The following is a 23,593-nucleotide window of genomic DNA, read 5'->3' on the forward strand; positions in this document are numbered from 1 at the left end:
TAGCGGAACGCCTGGCGAGTGTCTTACCACTACACAACGGAGACTGTAAATCCAAAATTCATATACAAAAGAAATGTCATTTACTGAGAGCGGCGATGGATCACATTTTGCCCAAACCCTCCCTGCAGTTTTCAAAATATCCCAAACATCCCAAATTCGACCCTTAAGAATTATTTTGGAGCCAAATTCTGGCTCTCTGCACGTATTCGCACTTTGAAATTACGACTTTTTTTACTGAAAATATGCCAATTACTGAAAGCAGCGATGGATCACATTTGGCCCAAACCCTCCCTGCAGTTTTCAAAATATCCCTAAAATCCCAAATTCGACCCTTGAGCCATATTTTGGAGCCAAATTCGGGCTCTCTGCACGTATTCGCAGTATGAAATAATTTCATTTTATGCCGAAAATATGCCAATTACTGAGAGCAGCGATGGATCCCACTTTGCCCAAACCCCCTTGCAGTTTGCAAAATATCCCAAACATCCCAAATTCGTACCTTGAGCCACATTTTGGAGCCCAATTCTGGCTCTGCACGTATTCGCAGTTTGAAATTATTTCATTTTATACCGAAAATATGCCAATTACTGAAAGCAGCGACGGGTCACATTTTGCCCAAACCCACCTGCAGTGTGCAAAATATCCCAAACATCCCAAATTCGAACCTTGAGCCACATTTTGGAGCCCAATTCTGGCTCTGCACGTATTCGCAGTTTGAAATTACGATTTTTTTTACTGAAAATATGCCAATTACTGAAAGCAGCGATGGGTCACATTTGGCCCAAACCCTCCCAGCAGTTTCAAAATATCCCCAACATCCCAAATTCGACCCTCGAGCCATATATTGGAGCAAAATTCGGGCTCTCTGCACGTATTCGCAGTTTGAAATAATTTCATTTTATGCCGAAATTATGCCAATTACTGAGAGCGTGGATGGGTTCCACTTTGCCCAAACCCCCCTGCAGTTTGCAAAATATCCCAAACATCCCAAATTCGAACCTTGAGCCATATTTTGGAGCCCAATTCTGGCTTCCTGCACGTATTCGCAGTTTGAAATTATTTCATTTTATACAGAAAATATGCCAATTACTGAAAGCAGCGACGGGTCAAACTTTTCCCAAACCTCCCCTGCAGTTTGCAAAATATCCCAAACATCCCAAATTCGACCCTTGATCCTAATTGTGGAGCCAAATTCTGACTCTCTACACGTACTCCCAGTTTGAAATTACGAATTTTTATACTGAAAATATGCCAATTACTGAGAGCAGCGATGGGTCACATTTTGCCCAAACCCCCCTGCAGTTTTCAAAATATCCCAAACATCCCAAATTCGACCCTTGAGCTATATTTTGTAGCCAAATTCTGGTTCTCTGCACGTATTCGCAGTAGAGGCTTAAGAGAGGGATGCAGAGGCTCAAGAGAATGATGAAGAGGCTGAAGAGAGAGATGCAGAGGCTTAAGAGAGTGATGCAGGGGCTCAATAGAGTGATGCAGAGGCTCAAGAGAATGATGTAGAGGCTTAAGAGAAGGATGCAGAGGCTCAAGAGAATGATGCAGAGGCTAAAGAGAGTGATGCAGAGGATCAGGAGAGGGATGCAGAGGATTAAGAGAGTGATGAAGAGGCTGAAGCTAGTGATGTAGAGGCTCAAGAGAGTGATGTAGAGGCTCTGGAGAGTGATGCAGAGTCTCAAGAGAGTGATGCAGAGGATCAAGAGAGTGATGCAGAGGCTCAAGAGAGTGATGCAGAGGCTTAAGAGAGGGATGCAGAGGCTCAAGAGAGTGATGCAGAGGCTGAAGAGAGTGTTGCAGAGGCTTAAGAGAGGGATGCAGAGGCTCAAGAGAGTGATGCCGAGACTGAAGAGAGTGATGCAGAGGCTCATGAGAGTTATGCAGAGAGATGCAGAGGCTTAAGAGAGTGATGCAGGGGCTCAAGAGAGTGATGCAGAGGCTCAAGAGAATGATGTAGAGGCTTAAGAGAAGGATGCAGAGGCTCAAGAGAATGATGCAGAGGCTCAAGAGAGTGATGCAGAGGATCAGGAGAGGGATGCAGAGGATTAAGAGAGTGATGAAGAGGCTGAAGCGAGTGATGTAGAGGCTCAAGAGAGTGATGTAGAGGCTCTGGAGAGTGATGCAGAGGCTCAAGAGAGTGATGCAGAGGATCAAGAGAGTGATGCAGAGGCTCAAGAGAGTGATGCAGAGGCTTAAGAGAGGGATGCAGAGGCTCTCTGCAGAGGGATGGGATGCAGAGGGATGCAGAGGCTTTCAAGATATTGAAAAGGGGAGAAGTTCTGTTTTTATTGCATATATAGACGATTCAGCCGGATTAGAACGGTTTTACGTGTACATCTTCCATCGGTAATATAAACCGAAAATCAGGAACATTTTAGTTAATTTTAATGAAAACACATTGATTTTTATCATTTGTATTGGAAGCAACATCTTTATACGTCTTTTCTAGGGTCTAAAAAATACGAAACGTTGCTTTATGATTCGAAGTTAAAATCCTCAAATTTGGTATAATAATGACTTTTTTTTACGTTTTTCATGTAGTTTGATATTACGTAAATATATTCATTTTTACCAATATTTCGATACTATTTTATGTAGTATCACGATATGTGATTTGGCCTTCAAATCTCAGATTTTCGCATAATATTGCATTTTAAGGAATTTTTCTTGCATTTTGTTTCGTACTAAAAATCATCGAATTCAGCAATATTTTGACGTTTATCATACCCTTTTCCTTTATGTGATATAAAGAAAATATCATCGAATTAGGCAATATTTTGCTGTTTTTCCACGTTTTTGTGAATTTTTAGTTTATTGCTATTAATTCATTAAATATACGATAAAAATGATGCAAACACATAATTGATTAGAAATTAACCTTAAACACTTCATTTTCAATCAACTATTTGTTTCTCGTTAAAATACTGAGTAAGATATTGGAATGGGCAGAAGTTCTGTTTTTATTTCATATATCGACGTTTCAGCTGGATTAGAGCTGTTTCACGTGTACCTCTTCCATCGTTAATATAAACGGAAAATCAGGAACATTTTAGTTAATTCTAATGAAAACACATTGATTTTTATCATTTGTATTTGGAACAACATTGTCATATGTCTTTTCTTGCATCTAAATACAACGAAACGTCGCTCTATGATTTGAAGTTAAAATCCTTAAATATGGTAATATAGTGATTTTTTTCACGTTATTCATATAGTGTGATTTTACGTATATATATTCGTTTTTACCAATACTTCGATACTACTTCATGTTTTCTCACGATATGTGATTTGGCCTTCAAATCTCAGAATTTCGCAAATTTTGCAAATTTTAAGCAAGTTTTCTTGCATTTTGTTTTGTACTAAAAATCATCGAATTTACCAATGTTTTTACCTTATCATCCCCTTTTGTTTTGTGTACAAAAATCATTCGAATTACTATTTATTCAATAAATATACGATAAAAATGATGCAAACACAAATTGATTAGAAATTAACCAAAAACACTTCAATTTCAATCAACTATTTGTTTTAGGGGGGTTTGGGCAAAATGTGACCTATCGCTGCTTTTAGTTATTGGCATATTTTCAGTATAAAAATTCGTAATTTCAAACTGCGAATACGTGCAGAGAGTCAGAATTTGGCTCCAAAATTAGGATCAAGGGTCGAATTTGGGATGTTTGGGGTATTTTGAAAACTGCAGGGAGTGTTTGGGTAAAATGTGATACATCGCCGCTCTCAGTAATTGGCATTTTTTAGGTAAAAAAAATCGTAATTTCAAACTGCGAATACGTGCAGACAGCCAGAATTTGGTTCCAAAATATAGCTCAAGGATCGAATTTGGGATGTTTGGGATATTTTGAAATCTGCAGGGGGTTTTGGCAAAATGTGACCCATCGCCGCTGTCAATAATGTGCATATTGTCGGTATAAAAAGTCGTAATTTCAAACTGCGAATACGTTCAGAGAGCCCGAATTTGACTCCAAAATATGTCTCAAGCGTCGAATTTGGGATGCTTTCAGTAATTGGCATATTTTCAGTATAAAAAGTCGTAATTTCAAACTGCGAATACGTGCAGAGAGCCAGAATTTGGCTCCAAAATGAGGCTGAAGGTTCGAATTTGGGATGTTTGCGATATTTTGAAAACTGCAGGGAGGGTTTGGGAAAAATGTGATCCATCGTCGCTGTCAGTAATTAACATATTTTCGGTATAAAAAGTAGTAAATTCAAACTGCGAATACGTGCAGAGAGCCAGAATTTGGCTACAAAATATGACTCAAGCGTCGAATTTGGGATGTTTGGGATATTTTGAAAACTGCAGGGAGTGTTTGGGCAAAATGTGATCCATCGCCGCTTTCAGTAATATGTATATTTTCGGTATAAAAAGTCGTAATTTCAAACTGCGAATACGTGGAGAGAGTCAGAATTTGGCTCCAAAATTAGGATCAAAGGTCGAATTTGGGATGATTTGGATATTTGGCAAGCTGCAGGGAGGGTTTGGGCAAAATGTGATCCATCGCCGCTCTCAGTAATTGGCATATTTTCAGTAAAAAAAGTCGTAATTTCAAACTGCGAATACGTGCAGAGAACCAGAATTTGGCTCCAAAATATGACTCAAGCGTCGAATTTGGGATTTTTGGGATATTTTGAAAACTGCAGGGAGTGTTTGGGCAAAATGTGATCCATCGCCGCTTTCAGTAATTGGCATTTTTTCGGTATAAAAAGTCGTAATTTCAAACTGCGAATACGTGCAGACAGCCAGAATTTGGCTCCAAAATTCAGCCTCTGCATCATTCTCTTCAGCCTCTGCATTCCTCTCTTGAACTCCTGCATCCCTCTCATGAGCCTCTGCATCCCTCTCTTGAGCCTCTGCATCCCTCTCTTGAGCTTCTGCATCACTATCAAGAGCCTCTGCATCCCTCTCTTGAGCCTCTGCATCCTTCTCTTGAGCCTCTGCATCCCTCTCTTGAGTCTTTGCATCCCTCTCTTGAACCTCTTCATCCCTCTCTTAAGCCTCTGTATCACTCTCTTCAGCCTCTGCATCACTCTCTTCAAAATGTGATGCTTCGCCGCGCTCAATAATTGGCTTATTTTCCGTATAAAAAGTATTCATTTCAAACTGCGAATACGTGCAGAGAGTCAGAATTTGGTTACAAAATATAGCTCAAGGGTCGAATTTGGGATGTTTGGGAAATTTTGAAAACTGCAAGGGGGTTTGGGCAAAATGTGACCTATCGCTGCTTTTAGTTATTGGCATATTTTCAGTATAAAAATTCGTAATTTCAAACTGCGAATACGTGCAGAGAGTCAGAATTTGGCTCCAAAATTAGGATCAAGGGTCGAATTTGGGATGTTTGGGGTATTTTGAAAACTGCAGGGAGGGTTTGGGTAAAATGTGATACATCGCCGCTCTCAGTAATTGGCATTTTTTAGGTAAAAAAAATCGTAATTTCAAACTGCGAATACGTGCAGACAGCCAGAATTTGGTTCCAAAATATAGCTCAAGGATCTAATTTGGGATGTTTGGGATATTTTGAAATCTGCAGGGGGGTTTTGGCAAAATGTGACCCATCGCCGCTGTCAATAATTGGCATATTGTCGGTATAAAAAGTCGTAATTTCAAACTGCGAATACGTTCAGAGAGCCCGAATTTGACTCCAAAATATGTCTCAAGCGTCGAATTTGGGATGCTTTCAGTAATTGGCATATTTTCAGTATAAAAAGTCGTAATTTCAAACTGCGAATACGTGCAGAGAGCCAGAATTTGGCTCCAAAATGAGGCTGAAGGTTCGAATTTGGGATGTTTGCGATATTTTGAAAATTGCAGGGAGGGTTTGGGAAAAATGTGATCCATCGTCGCTCTCAGTAATTAACATATTTTCGGTATAAAAAGTAGTAAATTCAAACTGCGAATACGTGCAGAGAGCCAGAATTTGGCTACAAAATATGACTCAAGCGTCGAATTTGGGATGTTTGGGATATTTTGAAAACTGCAGGGAGTGTTTGGGCAAAATGTGATCCATCGCCGCTTTCAGTAATATGTATATTTTCGGTATAAAAAGTCGTAATTTCAAACTGCGAATACGTGAAGAGAGTCAGAATTTGGCTCCAAAATTAGGATCAAAGGTCGAATTTGGGATGATTTGGATATTTGGCAAGCTGCAGGGAGGGTTTGGGCAAAATGTGATCCATCGCCGCTCTCAGTAATTGGCATATTTTCAGTAAAAAAAGTCGTAATTTCAAACTGCGAATACGTGCAGAGAACCAGAATTTGGCTCCAAAATATGACTCAAGCGTCGAATTTGGGATTTTTGGGATATTTTGAAAACTGCAGGGAGTGTTTGGGCAAAATGTGATCCATCGCCGCTTTCAGTAATTGGCATTTTTTCGGTATAAAAAGTCGTAATTTCAAACTGCGAATACGTGCAGACAGCCAGAATTTGGCTCCAAAATTCAGCCTCTGCATCATTCTCTTCAGCCTCTGCATTCCTCTCTTGAACTCCTGCATCCCTCTCATGAGCCTCTTCATCCCTCTCTTGAGCCTTTGCAACACTCTCTTAAGCCTCTGCATCCCTCTCTTGAGCTTCTGCATCACTATCAAGAGCCTCTGCATCCCTCTCTTGAGCCTCTGCATCCTTCTCTTGAGCCTCTGCATCCCTCTCTTGAGTCTTTGCATCCCTCTCTTGAACCTCTTCATCCCTCTCTTAAGCCTCTGTATCACTCTCTTCAGCCTCTGCATCACTCTCTTCAAAATGTGATCCTTCGCTGCGCTCAATAATTGGCTTATTTTCCGTATAAAAAGTATTCATTTCAAACTGCGAATACGTGCAGAGAGTCAGAATTTGGTTACAAAATATAGCTCAAGGGTCGAATTTGGGATGTTTGGGAAATTTTGAAAACTGCAAGGGGGTTTTGGCAAAATGTGACCTATCACTGCTTTTAATTATTGACATATTTTCACTATAAAAATTCGTAATTTCAAACTGCGAATACGTGCAGAGAGTCAGAATTTGGCTCTAAAATTACGATCAAGGGTCGAATTTGGGATGTTTGGGGTATTTTGAAAACTGCAGGGAGAGTTTGGGCAAAATGTGATACATAGCTGCTCTCAGTAACAGGCATTCTTTCGGTATAAAAAGTCGTAATTTCAAACTGCGAATACTTGCAGACAGCCAGAATTTGGCTCCAAAATATAGCTCAAGGGTCGAATTTGGGATGTTTGGGATATTTTGAAAACTGCAGGGGGGTTTGGGCAAAATGTGACCCATCGCTGCTTTCAGTGATTGGCATATTTTCAGTATAAAAAGTCGTAATTTCAAACTGGGAATACGTGCAGAGAGCCAGAATTTGGTTCTAAATTATAGCTCAAAGGTCGAATTCGGGATGTTTGAGATATTTTTAAAACTGCAGGGAGGGTTTGGGCAAAATGTGATCCATCGCCGCTTTCATTAATTGGCATATTTTCCGCATAAAAATTCGTAATTTCAAACTGGGAATACGTGCAGAGAGCCAGAATTTGGCTCCAAAATATAGCTCAAGGGTCGAATTTGGGATGTTTGGGATATTTTGAAAACTGCAGGGAGGGTTTGGACAAAATGTGATCCATCGCCGCTTTCAGTAATTGGCATATTTTCGGTATAAAAAGTCGTAATTTCAAACTGGGAATACGTGCAGAGAGCAGGAATTTGGCTTCAAAATATGGCTCAAGGGTCGACTTTTGGATGTTTTGGATATTTTGAAAAGTGCAGGGAGGGTTTGGACAAAATGTGATCCATCGCCGCTCTCAGTAAATGTCATTTTTTCGGTATAAAAAGTCGTAATTTCAAACTGCGAATACGTGCAGATAGCCAGAATTTGGCTCCAAAATAAGGCTCAAGAGTCGAATTTGGGATGTTTGGGATATTTTGCAAACTGCAGTGGGGTTTGGGCAAAATGTGACCCAATGCTGTTTGCAGTAATTGGCATATTTTCAGTATAAAATGAAATAATTTCAAACTGCGAATACGTTCAGAAAGCCAGAATTTGGCTAAAAAATATTGCTCAAGCGTCGAATTTGTTATGTTTTGGATATTTTGAAAATTGCAGTTAGTGTTTGGGCAAAAGGTGATCCATCGTCGCTCTCAGTAATTGGCATATTTTCGGTATAAAAAATCGTAATTTCAAACTACGAATACGTGCAGAGAGCCAGAATTTGGCTACAAAATATTGCTCAAGGGTCGAATTTGGGATGTTTGGGATATTTTGAAAACTGCAGGGGGGTTTGGGCAAAATGACCTATCGTTTCTTTTAGTTATTGGCATATTTTCAGTATAAAAATTCGTAATTTCAAACTGCGAATACGTGCAGAGAGTCAGAATTTTGCTCCAAAATTAGGATCAAGGGTCGAATTTGGGATGTTTGGGGTATTTTGAAAACTGCAGGGAGGGTTTGGGTAAAATGTGATACATTGCCGCTCTCAGTAATTGGCATTTTTTCGGTATAAAAAGTCGTAATTTCAAACTGCGAATACGTGCAGACAGCCAGAATTTGGCTCCAAAATATAGCTCAAGGATCGAATTTGGGATGTTTGGGATATTTTGAAATCTGCAGAGGGGGTTTTGGCAAAATGTTACCCATCGCCGCTCTCAGTAATTGGCATATTATCGGTATAAAATGAAATAATTTCATACTGCGAATACGTGCAGAGAGCCCGAATTTGACTCCAAAATATGTCTCAAGCGTCGAATTTGGGATGTTTGGGACATTTTGAAAACTGCAGGGGGTGTTTGGGCAAAATGTGACCCATCGCTGCTTTCAGTGATTGGCATATTTTCATTATAAAAATTCGTAATTTCAAACTGGGAATACGTACAGAGAGCCAGAATTTGGCTCCAAAATATAGCTCAAGGGACGAATTTGAGATGTCTGTGATATTTTGAAAACTGCAGGGAGGGTTTGGGCAAAATGTGATCCATCGCCGCTTTCAGTAATTGGCATATTTTCGGTATAAAAAGTCTTAATTTCAAACTGGGAATACGTGCAGAGAGCCAGAAATTGGCTTCAACATATGGCTCAAGGATCGACTTTTGGATGTTTTGTATATTTTGGAAACTGCAGGGAGGGTTTGGGCAAAATGTGATCCATCGTCGCTGTCAGTAATTGGCATATTTTCGGTATAAAAAATCGTAATTTCAAACTGCGAATACGTGCAGAGAGCCAGAATTTGGCTACAAAATATTGCTCAATGGTCGAATTTGAAATGTATGGGATATTTTGAAAACTGCAGGGGGGTTTGGGCAAAATGTGACCTATCGCTGCTTTTAGTTATTGGCAGATTTTCAGTATAAAAATTCGTAATTTCAAACTGCGAATACGTGCAGAGAGTCAGAATTTTGCTCCAAAATTAGGATCAAGAGTCGTATTTGGGATGTTTGGGGTATTTTGAAAACTGCAGGGAGTGTTTGGGTAAAATGTGATACATTGCCGCTCTCAGTAATTGGCATTTTTTTCGGTATAAAAAGTCGTAATTTCAAACTGCGAATACGTGCAGACAGACAGAATTTGGAACCAAAATATAGCTCAAGGATCGAATTTGGGATGTTTGGGATATTTTGAAATCTGCAGAGGGGGTTTTGGCAAAATGTGACCCATCGCCGCTCTCAGTAATTGGCATGTTGTCGGTATAAAATGAAATAATTTCAAACTGCGAATACGTGCAGAGAGCCCGAATTTGACTCCAAAATATTTCTCAAGCGTCGAATTTAGGATGTTTGGGACATTTTGAAAACTGCAGGGGGGGTTTGGGCAAAATGTGACCCATCGCTGCTTTCAGTGATTGGCATATTTTCAGTATAAAATGAAATAATTTCAAACTGCGAATACGTTCAGAAAGCCAGAATTTGGCTTCAAAATATGGTTCGAGCGTGGAATTTAGGATGTTTGGGATATTTTGAAAACTGCAGGAAGGGTTAGGGCAAAATGTGATCCATCGCCGACTTCAGTAATTGTCATATTTTCGGTATAAAATGTCGTAATTTCAAACTGCGAGTACGTTTAGAAAGCCAGAATTTGGTTCAAAAATATAGCTCAAGGGTCGAATTTGGGATGTTTTTGATATTTTGAAAAGTGTAGGGAGGGTTTGGGCAAAATGTGATCCATCGCCGCTCTCAGTAAATGGCATTTTTTTGGTATAAGAAGTCGTAATTTCAAACTGCGAATACGTGCAGAGAGCCAGAATTTGGCTCCAAAATATGGCTCAAGGGTCGAATTTGGGATGCTGGGGATATTTTGAAATCTGTAGGGAGGGTTTGGGCAAAATGTGATCCATCGCTGCTCTCAGTAATTAGCATATTTTTTGTATATGGATTTCGGATTTACAGTCTCCGTGGTGTAGTGGTAAGATACTCGCCTGGCGTTCCGTTAGCGCTATGTCATGGGTTCGTATCCTGGACTGGGAGGATTTACTGGGCGCAATTCCTTAACTGTAGCCTCTGTTTAACGCAACAGTAAAATGTGTACTTGGATGAAAAAACGATTCCTCGCGGCAGGGGATCGTATTCTAGGGACCTGCCCGAAACGCTACGCGTACTAGTAACTGTAATAGAATGTAACAACTCTTGTATATATCTCAAAAATATATCTATGCATCATTCTCTTGAGCCTCTGCATCCCTCTCTTAAGCCTCTACATCATTCTCTTGAGCCCCTGCATTACTCTTTTGAGCCTCTGCATCACTCTCCTAAGCCTCTGCATAACTCTTTTTAGCCTCTGCATCACTCTCTTGAGCCTCTGCATCTCTCTCTTGAGCCTCTGCAACACTCTCTTCAGCCTCGGCATAACTCTCTTAAGCCTCTGCATCACTCTCTTCGGCCTCTGCATCACTCTCTTAAGCCTCTGTTTACCTCTTTTGATCCCGTGCATCACTCTCTTGAGCCTCTGCATCACTCTCATGATCCTCTGCATCACTCTCTTGAGCCTCTGCATCACTCACATGAGCCTTTACATCACACTCTTGAGCCTCTGCATCACTCTCTTGAGCCTCTGCATCACGCTTTTAAGCCTTTGCATCCCTCTCTTGATCCTCTGCATCACGCTCTTGAGCCTCTGCATCATTCTCTTGAGCCTCTGCATCCCTCTCTTAAGCCTCTACATCATTCTCTTGAGCCTCTGCATCACTCGCTTGAGCCTCTGCATCCCTCTCTTAAGCCTCTGCATCACTCTTGACCCACTGCATCACTTTCTTGAGCCTCTGCATCACTCTCTTGAGCCTCTGCATCACTCTCTTCAGCCTCTTCATCAATCACTTGAGCCTCTGCATCCCTCTCTTAAGCCTCTGCAACACTCTCTTCAGCCTCTGCAACACTCTCTTAAGCCTCTGCATCCCGCAATTGATTCTCTGCATCACTCTCGTAAGCCTCTGCATCAGTCTCTTGAGCCTCTGCACAACACTTTTTAGCCTCTGCATCACTCTCTTGAGCCTCTTCATCTCTCTCCTGAGCCTCTGCAACACTCTCTTCAGCCTCTGCATCACTCTCTTAAGCCTCTGCATCACTCTCTTCGGCCTCTGCATCACTCTCTTTAGCATCTGCTTAACTCTCTTGATCCTCTGCATCACTCTCGTGAGCCTCTTCATCACTCTCATGATCTTATGCATCACTCTCTTGAGCCTCTGCATCACTCTCTTGAGCCTTTACATCACACTCTTGAGCCTCTGCATCACTCTCTTGACCCTCTGCATCACTCTCTTAAGCCTCTGCATCCCTCCCTTGATCCTCTGCATTACTCTCTTGAGCCTGTGCATCATTCTCTTGAGCCTCTGCATCTCTCTCTTAAGCCTCTACATCATTCTCTTGAGCTTCTGCATTACTGTTTTGAGCCTCTGCATCACTCTCTTAAGCCTCGGCATCTCTCTTAAGCCTCTGCATCTCTCTCTTCACTTTCTGCATCACTCTCTTTAGCCTCTGCATCCCTCTCTGGAGCCTCAGCATCCCTCTCTTGAGCCTCTGCAGCACTCTCTTGAGCCTCTGCATAATTCTCTTGAGCCTCTGCACCCCTCTCTTGAGCTCCTGCATCCCTCTTATGAGCCTCTGCATACCTCTCTTGAACTCCTGCATCCCTCTCATGAGCCTCTGCATCCCTCTATTCAGCCTTTGCATCACTTCTTAAGCCTCTGCATCACTCGCTTGGTCCCCTGCATCCCTCTCTTGATCCTCTCCATCACTTTCTTCATCCTCTGCATCCCTCTCTTGAGCATCTGCATCACTCTCTTGGGCCCCTGCATCGCTCTCTTAGCCTCTCCATCACTTTCTTGAGCCTCTGCAGCACCCTCTTAAGCCTCTGCATCCCTCTTTTGAGCCTCTGCATCACTTTCCTAAGCCTCTGCATCCCTTTCTTGAGCCTCTGCATCCCTCTCTTGAACTCCTGCATCACTCTCATGAGCCTCTGCATCCCTCTCTTGAGCCTTTGCATCACACTCTTATGCCTCTGCATCCCTCTATTGAGCCTCTGCATCCCTCTCTTCAGCCCCTGCATCCCTCTCTTGAGCCTCTGAATCCCTCTCTTAAGCCTCTGCATCACTCTCTTCAGCCTCTGCATCACTCTCTTCAGCCTCTGCATCACTCTCTTGAGCTTCTGCATCACTCTCTTGAGCCTCTACATCCCTCTCTTGAGCCTCTGCATCACTCTCTTCAGCCTCTGCATCACTCTCTTGAGTCTCTGCATCACTCTCTTGAGCCTCTGTATCCCTCTCTTGAGCCTCTGCAACACTCTCTTCAGCCTCTGCATCACTCTCGTAAACCTCTCAATCGCTCTCTTGAACCTCTCCATCAATCTCTTTAGCCCCTGCATCCCTCTATTGAGCCTCTGCATCCCTCTCTTGAGCCTCTGCATCACTCTCTTGAGCCTCTGCATAACTCTCTTGAGTCTCTGCATCACTCTCTTGAGCCTCTGCATCCGTCTTTTGAGCCTCTGCAACACTCTCTTCAGCCTCTGCATCACTCTCTTAAGCCTCTGCATCCATCTCTTGAGCCTCTGAATCCCTCTCTTGAGCCTCTGCACCACTCTCTCGAGCCTCTGCATCACTCTCTTCATCCTCTGCATCCCTCTCTTGAGCATCTGCATCACTCACTTGGCCCCCTGCATCCCTCTCTTTAGCCTCTCCATCACTCTCTTGAGCCTCTGCATGACCCTCTTAAGCCTCTGCATCCCTATTTTGAGCCTCTGCATCACTTTCTTAGGCCTCTACATCACTTTTTTGAGCCTCTGCATCACTCTCTTGAACTCCTGCATCCCTATTATGAGCCTCTGCATCCCTCTCCTGACCCTTTGCATCACTCTCGTAAGCCTCTGCATCACTATACTGAGCCTCTGCATAACACTCTTGAGTCTCTGCATCACTCTCTTGAGCCTCTGCATCCCTCTCTTGAGCCTCTGCAACACTCTCTTGAGCCTCTGCATCACTCTCGTAAGCCTCTGCATCACTATACTGAGCCTCTGCATAACACTCTTGATTCTCTGCATCACTCGCTTGAGGATCTGCATCTCTCTCTTGAGCCTCTGCAACACTCTCTTCAGCCTTGCATCACTTTCTTAAGCCTCTGCATCCCTCTCTTGAACTCCTGCATCCCTCTCATGAGCCTCTGCATCGCTCTCCTGAGCCTTTGCATCACTCTCTTAAACCTCTGCATCCCTCTCTTGAGCCTCTGCGTCACTCTCGTAAGCCTCTGCATCACTCTAATGAGCCTCTGCATAACTCTCTTGAGTCTCTACATCACTCTCTTAAGCCTCTGCTTACCTCTCTTGATCCTCTGCATCACTCTCTTGAGCCTCTGCATCACTCTCATGATCCTCTGCATCTCTCTCTTGAGCCTCAGCACAACTCTTTTTAGCCTCTGCATCACTCTCTTGAGCCTCTGCATCTCTCTCTTGAGCCTCTGCAACACTCTCTTCAGCCTCTGCATCACTCTCTTAAGCCTCTGCATCACTCTCTTCGGCCTCTGCATCACTCTCTTAAGCCTCTGCTTACCTCTCTTGATCCTCTGCATCACTCTCTTGAGCCTCTGCATCACTCTCATGATCCTCTGCATCACTCTCTTGAGCCTCTGCATCACTCCCTTGAACCTCTACATCACACTCCTGAGCCTCTGCATCATTCTCTTGAGCCTCTGCATTCCTCTCTTAAGCCTCAACATCATTCTCTTGAGCCTCTGCATTACTCTTTTGAGCTTCTGCATCACTCTCTTAAGCCTCTGCATCTCTCTCTGGAGCCTCAGCATCCCTCTCTTAAGCCTCTGCATCACTCTCTTGAGCCTCTGCATCCCTCTCTTGAACTCCTGCATCCCTCTCATTAGCCTCTGCATCCCTCTCTTGAACTCCTGCATCCCTCTCACGAGCCTCTGCATCCCTCTATTCAGACTTTGCATCACTCTCCTAAGCCTCTGCATCACTCTCTTGGGCCCCTGCATCCCTCTCTTGAGCCTCTCCATCACTCTCTTCATCCTCTGCATCCCTCTCTTGAGCATCTGCATCACTCTCCTGGTCCCCTGCATCCCTCTCCTAGCCTCTCCATCACTTTCTTGAGCCTCAGCATCAACCTCTTAAGCCTCTGCATCTTTTTTTTTGAGCCTGTGAATCACTTTCTTAAGCCTCTGCATCCCTTTCTTGAGCCTCTGAATCCCTCTCTTGAGTCCCTGCATCCCTCTCTTGAGCCTCTGCATCCCTCTCTTGAGCCTCTGCATCCCTCTCTTAAGCCTCTAGATCACTCTCTTCAGCCTCTGCATCACTCTCCTTAGCTTCTGAATCACTCTCTTCAGCCTCTATATCCCTCTCTTGAGCCTCTGCATCACTCTCGTAAGGCTCTGCATCATTCTCTTGAGCCTCTGCATAACTCTCTTGAGTCTTTGCATCACTCTCTTGAGCCTCTGCATCCCTCTCTTGAGCCTCTGCAACACTCTCCTGAGTCTTTGCATCACTCTCTTGAGCCTCTGCATCCCTCTCTTCAGCCTCTGCAACACTCTCCTGAGCCTTTGCATCACTCTCTTCAGCCTCTGCATCACTCTCCTTAGCTTCTGAATCACTCTCTTCAGCCTGTATATCCCTCTCTTGAGCTTCTGCATCACTCTCGTAAGGCTCTGCATCATTCTCTTGAGGCTCTGCATAACTCTCTTGAGTCTTTGCATCACTCTCTTGAGCCTCTGCATCCCTCTCTTGAGCCTCTGCAACACTCTCTTCAGCCTCTGCATCACTCTCTTAAGCTTCTGCATCCCTCTCCTGAACTCCTGCATCCCTCTCATGAGCCTCTGCATCCCTCTCCTGAGCTCTCTTGAGCTTCCGTATCCCTCTCTTAAGCCTCTGCATCACTCTCTTCAGCCTCTGCATCCCTCTCTTAAGCCTCTGCATCACTCTATAAGCCTCTGCATCACTCTCGTAATCCTCTGAATCACTCTCTTGGGCCTCTGCATCCCTCTCTTGAGCCTGAGCCTGTGCATAACTCTCTTAAGCCTTTGCATCCCTTTCTTGAGCCTCTGCATCACTCTCGTAAGCCTCTGCATCACTCTAATGAGCCTCTGCATAACTCTCTTGAGTCTCTGCATTACTCTCTTCAGCCTCTGTATCCCTCTCTTGAGCCTCTGCAACACTCTCTTCAGCCTCTGCAACACTCTCTTCAGCCTCTGCATCACTCTTGTAAACCTCTGAATCACTCTCTTGAGCCTCTCCATCAATCTCTTGAGCCCCTGCATCCCTCTATTGAGCCTCTGCATCCCTCTCTTGAGCCCCTGCATCCCTCTCTTGAGCCTCTGCATCCCTCTCTTAAGCCTCTGCATCACTCTCTTCAGCCTCTGCATCACTCTCTTGAGCCTCTGCATCATTCTCTTGAGCCTCTGCATCCCTCTCTTAAGCCTCTACATCATTCTCATGAGCCTCTGCATTAATCTAAATAATACGAAACCTCGCTTTATGATTTGAAGTAAAATCCTCAAATATGGTAATATAGTGACTTTTTTCACGTTATTTTATGTTTTTATTGCATATATCGACGTTTCAGCCAGATTAGAACGTTTTACGTGTACATCTTCCATCGGTAATATAAACCGAAAATCAGAAACATTTTAGTTAATTTGAATGAAAACACATTGATTTTTATCATTTGTATTGGAAGCAACATCTTTATACGTCTTTTCTAGGGTCTAAAAAATGCGAATCGTCGCTTTATGATTCGAAGTTAAAATCCTCAAATTTGGTATAATAATGACTTTTTTCACGTTTTTTATGTAGTTTGATATTACGTAAATATATTCATTTTTACCAATATTTCGATACTATTTTATGTAGTATCACGATATGTGATTTGGCCTTCAAATCTCAGATTTTCGCATAATATTGCATTTTATGCAAGTTTTCTTGCATTTTGTTTCGTACTAAAAATCATCGAATTCAGCAATATTTTGACGTTTATCATCCCCTTTTCCTTTATGTGATATGAACAAAATATCATCGAATTAGGCAATATTTTGCTGTTTTTCAACGTTTTTGTGAATTTTCAGTTTATTGCTATTAATTCATTAAATATACGATAAAAATGATGCAAACACAAATTGATTAGAAATTAACCTTAAACACTTCATTTTCAATCAACTATTTGTTTCTCGTTAAAATACTGAGAAAGATATTGGAAAGGGGAGAAGTTCTGTTTTTATTGCATATATCGACGTTTCAGCCGGATTAGAGCGGTTTTACGTGTACATTTTCCATCGGTAATATAAACGGAAAATCAGGAACATTTTAGTTAATTCTAATGAAAACACATTGATTTTTATCATTTGTATTTGAAACAACATTGTCATATGTCTTTTCTTGGATCTAAATAAAACGAAACCTCGCTCTATGATTTGAAATTAAAATCCTTAAATATGGTAATATAGTTACTTTTTTCACGTTATTCATGTAGTGTGATTTTACGTATATATATTCGTTTTTACCAATATTTCGATACTACTTCATGTTTTCTAACGATATGTGATTTGGCCTTCAAATCTCAAAATTTCGCAAATTTTGCATTTATAAGCATGTTTTCTTTTATTTTGTTTTGTACTAAAAATCATCAAATTTAGCAATATTTTGACCTTTATCATCCCCTTTTCCTTTATGTGATTTAAACAAAATATCATCAAATTATGCAATATTTTGCCGTTTTTCCACGTTTTTGTGAATTTTCATTTTATTGTTATTATTTCATTAAATATACGAGAAAAATTATGCAAACACATAATTGATCAGAAAATAACCTTAAATACTTCATTTTCAATCATCTATTTGTTTCTCGTTAAAATACTGAGTAAGATATTGAAAAGGGGAGAAGTTCTGTTTTTATTGCATATATCGACGTTTCAGCCAGATTAGAACGTTTTACGTGTACATCTTCCATCGGTAATATAAACCGAAAATCAGAAACATTTTAATTAATTTGAATGAAAACACATTGATTTTTATCATTTGTATTGGAAGCAACATCTTTATACGTCTTTTCTAGGGTCTAAAAAATGCGAAACGTCGCTCTATGATTCGAAGTTAAAATCCTCAAATTTGGTATAATAATGACTTTTTCACGTTTTTTATGTAGTTTGATATTACGTAAATATATTCATTTTTACCAATATTTCGATACTATTTTATTTAGTATCACGATATGTGATTTGGCTTTCAAATATCAGATTTTCGCATATATTGCATTTTAAGCAAGTTTTCTTGCATTTTGTTTCATACTAAAAATCATCGAATTCAGCAATATTTTGACGTTTATCATCCCCTTTTCCTTTATGTGATATAAACAAAATGTCATCAAATTAGGCAATATTTTGCTGTTTTTCCACGTTTTTGTGAATTTTCAGTTTATTGCTATTAATTCATTAAAAAACGATATAAATGATGCAAACACATAATTTATTAGAAATTAACCTTAAACACTTCATTTTCAATCAACTATTTGTTTCTCGTTAAAATACTGATTAAGATATTGGAAAGGGGAGAAGTTCTGTTTTTATTGCATATATCGACGTTTCAGCCGGATTAGAGCGGTTTTACGTGTACATCTTCCATCGGTAATATAAGCGGAAAATCAGGATCATTTTAGTTAATTCTAATGAAAACACATTGATTTTTATCATTTGTATTTGAAACAACATTGTCATATGTCTTTTCTTGGATCTAAATAATACGAAACCTCGCTTTATGATTTGAAGTTAAAATCCTCAAATATGGTAATATAGTGACTTTTTTCACGTTATTCATGTAGTGTGATTTTACGTATATATATTCGTTTTTACCAATATTTCGATACTACTTCATGTTTTCTAACGATATGTGATTTGGCCTTCAAATCTCAAAATTTCGCAAATTTTGCATTTATAAGCATGTTTTCTTTCATTTTGTTTTGTACTAAAAATCATCGAATTTAGCAATATTTTGACCTTTGTCATCCACTTTTCCTTTATGTGATTTAAACAAAATATCATTAAATTAGGCAATATTTTGCCGTTTTTCCCCGTTTTTGTGAATTTTCATTTTATTGTTATTATTTCATTAAATATACGAGAAAAATTATGCAAACACATAATTGATCAGAAAATAACCTTAAATACTTCATTTTCAATCATCTATTTGTTTCTCGTTAAAATACTGAATAAGATATTGAAAAGGGGAGAAGTTCTGTTTTTATTGCATATATCGACGTTTCAGCCGGATTAGAACGGTTTTACGTGTACATCTTCCATCGGTTATATAATGCAAAAATCAGGAAAGTTTTAGTTAATTTTAATGAAAACACATTGATTTTTTCATTTGTATTGGAAGCAACATCTTTATACGTGTTTTCTAGGGTCTAAAAAATACGAAACGTCGCTCTATGATACGAAGTTAAAATCCTCAAATTGGTATAATAATGACTTTTTTCACGTTTTTCATGTAGTTTGATATTACGTAAATATATTCATTTTAACAATATTTCGATACTATTTTATGTAGTATCACGATATGTGATTTGGCCTTCAAATCTCAGATTTTCGCATAATATTGCATTTAAGCAAATTTTCTTACATTTTGTTTCGTACTAAAAATCATCGAATTCAGCAATATTTTGACGTTTACATACCCTTTTCCATTATGTGATATAAACAAAATATCATCGAATTAGGCAATATTTTGCTGTTTTTCCACGTTTTTGTGAATTTTCAGTTTATTGCTATTAATTCATTAAATATACGATAAAAGTGATGCAAACACACATTAATTAGAAATTAACCTTAAACACTTCATTTTCAATAAACTATTTGTTTCAGGGGGTTGGCAAAATGTGACCTATCGCTGCTTTTAGTTATTGGCATATTTTCAGTATAAAAATTCGTAATTTCAAACTCCGAATACGTGCAGAGACTCAGAATTTGGCTCCAAAATTACGATCAAGGGTCGAATTTGGGATGTTTGGGGTATTTTGAAAACTGCAGGGAGGGTTTGGTAAAATGTGATTACATCGCCGCTCTCAGTAATAGGCATTTTTTAGGTAAAAAAGTCGTAATTTCAAACTGCGAATACGTGCAGACAGCCAGAATTTGGCTCCAAAATATAGCTCAAGGATCGAATTTGGATGTTTGGGATGTTTTGAAATCTGCAGAGGGGTTTTGGCAAAATGTGACCCATCGCCGCTCTCAGTAATTGGCATATTGTCGGTATAAAATGAAATAATTTCAAACTGCGAATAAGTGCAGAGAGCCCGAATTTGACTCCAAAATATGTCTCAAGCGTCGAATTTGGGATGTTTGGATCATTTTGAAAACTGCATGGGGGTTTGGGGAAAATGTGACCCATCGCTGGTTTCAGTGATTGGCATATTTTCAGTATAAAAATTCGTAATTTCAAACTGGGAATACGTACAGAGAGCCAGAATTTGGCTCCAAAATATAGCTCAAGGGTCGAATTTGGGATGTTTGGGATATTTTGAAAAGTGCAGGGAGGGTTTGGGCAAAATGTGATCCATCGCTGCTCTCAGTAAATGGCATTTTTTCGGCGTAAAAAGTCGAAATTTCAAACTGCGAATACGTGCAGAGAGCCAGAATTTGGCTCCAAAATATGTCTCAAGGGTCAATTTGGGATGCTGGGGATATTTTGAAATCTGCAGGGAGGGTTTGGGCAAAATGTGATCCATCGCTGCTCTCAGTAATTAGCATATTTTTTGTATATGGATTTTGGATTTACGTCTCCGTGTTATAGTGGTAAGACACCTGCCGGCGTTCCGCTTGCGCTATGTCATGGGTTCGTATCCTGGCCTAGGAGGATTTACTGGGCGCAATTCCTTAACTGTAACCTCTGTTTACGCAACAGTAAAATGTGTACTTGGAGGAAAAAACGAGTCTTCGCGGCAGGGGATCGTATTCAAGGGACCTGCCTGAAACGCTACGCGTACTTTTGGCTGTAATAGAATGTAACAACTCTTGTATATATCTCAAAAAAAAAAGTATAAAAAGTCGTAATTTCAAACTGCGAATACTTGCAGAGAGCCAGAATTTGGCTCCAAAATATGGCTCAAGAGTCGAATTTGGGATGTTGGGGATATTTTGCAAACTGCAGGGGGGTTTGGGCAAAATGTGTCCCATCGCTGCTTGCAGTAATTGGCATATTTTCAGTATAAAATGAAATAATTTCAAACTGCGAATACGTTCAGAAAGCCAGAATATGGCTCCAAAATATCGCTCAAGCTTGGAATTTAGGATGTTTGGGATATTTTGAAAACTGCAGGAAGGGTTAGGGCAAAATGTGATCCATCGTCGCTCTCAGTAATTAACATATTTTCGGTATAAAAAGTCGTAATTTCAAACTGCGAATACGTGCAGAGAGCCAGAATTTGGCTACAAAATATGACTCAAGCGTCGAATTTCGGATGTTTGGAATATTTTGAAAACTGCAGGGAGTGTTTGGGCAAAATGTGATCCATCGCCGCTTATAGTAATTGGTATATTTTCGGTATAAAAAGTCGTAATTTCAAACTGCGAATACGTGAACAGAGTCAGAATTTGGCTCCAAAATTATGATCAAAGGTCGAATTTGGGATGATTGGGATTTTTGGCAAGCTGCAGGGAGGGTTTGGGCAAAATGTGATCCATCGCCGCTCTCTGTAATTGTCATATTTTCGGTATAAAAAGTCGTAATTTCAAACTGCGAGTACGTGGAGAAAGCCAGAATTTGGTTCAAAAATATAGCTCAAGGGTCGAATTTTGGATGTTTGGGATATTTTGCAAACTGCAGGGAGGGTTTGGGCAAAATGTGATCCATCGCTGCTCTCAGTAATTAGCATATTTTTGGTATAAAAAGTCGTAATTTCAAACGGCGAATACGTGCAGAGAGCCAGAATTCGGCTCCAAAATATGGCTCAAGGATCGAATTTGGGATGTTTGGGATATTATGAAACCTGCATGGGGGTTTCGGCAAAATGTGACCCATCGCTGCTTTCAGTAATTGGCATATTTTCAGTATAAAAAGTCGTAATTTCAAACTGCGAATACGTGCAGAGAGCCAGAATTTGGCTCCAAAATGAGGCTGAAGGGTCGAATTTGGGATGTTTGCGATATTTTGAAAACTGCAGGGAGGGTTTGGGCAAAATGTGATCCATCGTCGCTCTCAGTAATTAACATATTTTCGGTATAAAAAGTCGTAATTTCAAACTGCGAATACGTGCAGAGAGCCAGAATTTGGCTAAAAATATGACTCAAGCGTCGAATTTGGGATGTTTGGATTTTTTTAAAACTGCAGGGAGTGTTTGGGCAAAATGTGATCCATCGCCGCTTTCAGTAATTGGTATATTTTCGGTATAAAAAGTCGTAATTTCAAACTGCGAATACATGAAGAGAGTCAGAATTTGGCTCCAAAATTAGGATCAAAGTTCGAATTTGGGATGATTGGGATATTTGGCAAGCTGCAGGAGGGTTTGGGCAAAATGTGATCCATCGCCGCTCTCAGTAATTGGCATATTTTCAGTATAAAAAGTCGTAATTTCAAACTGCGAATACATGCAGAGTGCCAGAATTTGGCTCCAAAATATGACTCAAGCGTCGAATTTGGGATGTTTGGGATATTTTGAAAACTGCAGGGAGTGTTTGGGCAAAATGTGATCCATCGCCGCTTTCAGTAATTGGTATATTTTCGGATAAAAAGGCGTAATTTCAAACTGCGAATACGTGCAGAGAGCCAGAATTTGGCTAAAAAATATTGCTCAAGCGTCGAATTTGTTATGTTTTGGATGTTTTGAAAATTGCAGTTAGGGTTTGGGCAAAAGGTGATCCATCGCCGCTCTCAGTAATTGGCATTTTTTCGGTATAAAAATTCGAAATTTCAAACTGCGAATACGTGCAGACAGCCAGAATTTGGCTCCAAAATTCAGCCTCTGCATCATTCTCTTCAGCCTCTGCATCCCTCTCTTGAACTCCTGCATCCCTCACATGAGCCTCTGCATCCCTCTCTTGAGCCTCTGCATCACTATCAAGAGCCTCTGCATCCCTCTCTTGAGCCTCTGCATCCTTCTCTTGAGCCTCTGCATCCCTCTCTTGAGCCTCTGCATCCCTCTCTTGAACCTCTGCATCCCTCTCTTAAGCCTCTGCATCACTCTCTTCAGCCTCTGCATCACTCTCTGCAAAATGTGATCCTTCGCCGCGCTCAATAATTGGCTTATTTTCCGTATAAAAAGTAGTCATTTCAAACTGCGAATACGTGCAGAGAGCCAGAATTTGGTTACAAAATATAGCTCAAGGGTCGAATTTGGGATGTTTGGGAAATTTTGAAAACTGCACGGGGGTTTTGGCAAAATGTGACCTATCGCTGCTTTTAATTATTGACTTATTTTCAGTATAAAAATTCGTAATTTCAAACTGCGAATACATGCAGAGAGTCAGAATTTGGCTCTAAAATTACGATCAAGGGTAGAATTTGGGATGTTTGGGGTATTTTGAAAACTGCAGGGAGGGTTTGGGCAAAATGTCATACATAGCTGCTCTCAGTAATTGGCATTCTTTCGGTATAAAAAGTCGTAATTTCAAACTGCGAATACTTGCAGACAGCCAGAATTTGGCTCCAAAATATAGCTCAAGGGTCAATTTGGGATGTTTGCGATATTTTGAAAACTGCAGGGGGGTTTGGGCAAAATGTGACCCATCGCCGCTCTCATTAATTGCATATTGTCGAAATAAAGTTAAATAATTTCAAACTGCGAATACGTGCAAAGAGCCCGAATTTGACTACAAAATATGTCTCAAGCGCCGAATTTGGGATATTTGGGATATTTTGAAAACTGCAGGGGGGTTTGGGCAAAATGTGACCCATCGCTGCTTTCAGTGATTGGAATATTTTCAGGATAAAAATTCGTAATTTCAAACTAGGAATACGTACGAGAGCCAGAATTTGGGTCCAAAATATAGCTCAATGGTCGAATTTGGGATGTTTGTGATATTTTGAAAACTGCATTGGGGTTTGGGCAAAATGAGACCCATCGCCGCTCTCAGTAATTGGCATATTGTCGGTATAAAATGAAATAAATTTAAACTGCGAATACGTGCAGAGAACCCGAATTTGA

Source organism: Procambarus clarkii, chromosome 30 (genome assembly GCF_040958095.1).
Source record: "Procambarus clarkii isolate CNS0578487 chromosome 30, FALCON_Pclarkii_2.0, whole genome shotgun sequence".
NCBI lineage: Eukaryota > Metazoa > Arthropoda > Malacostraca > Decapoda > Cambaridae > Procambarus > Procambarus clarkii.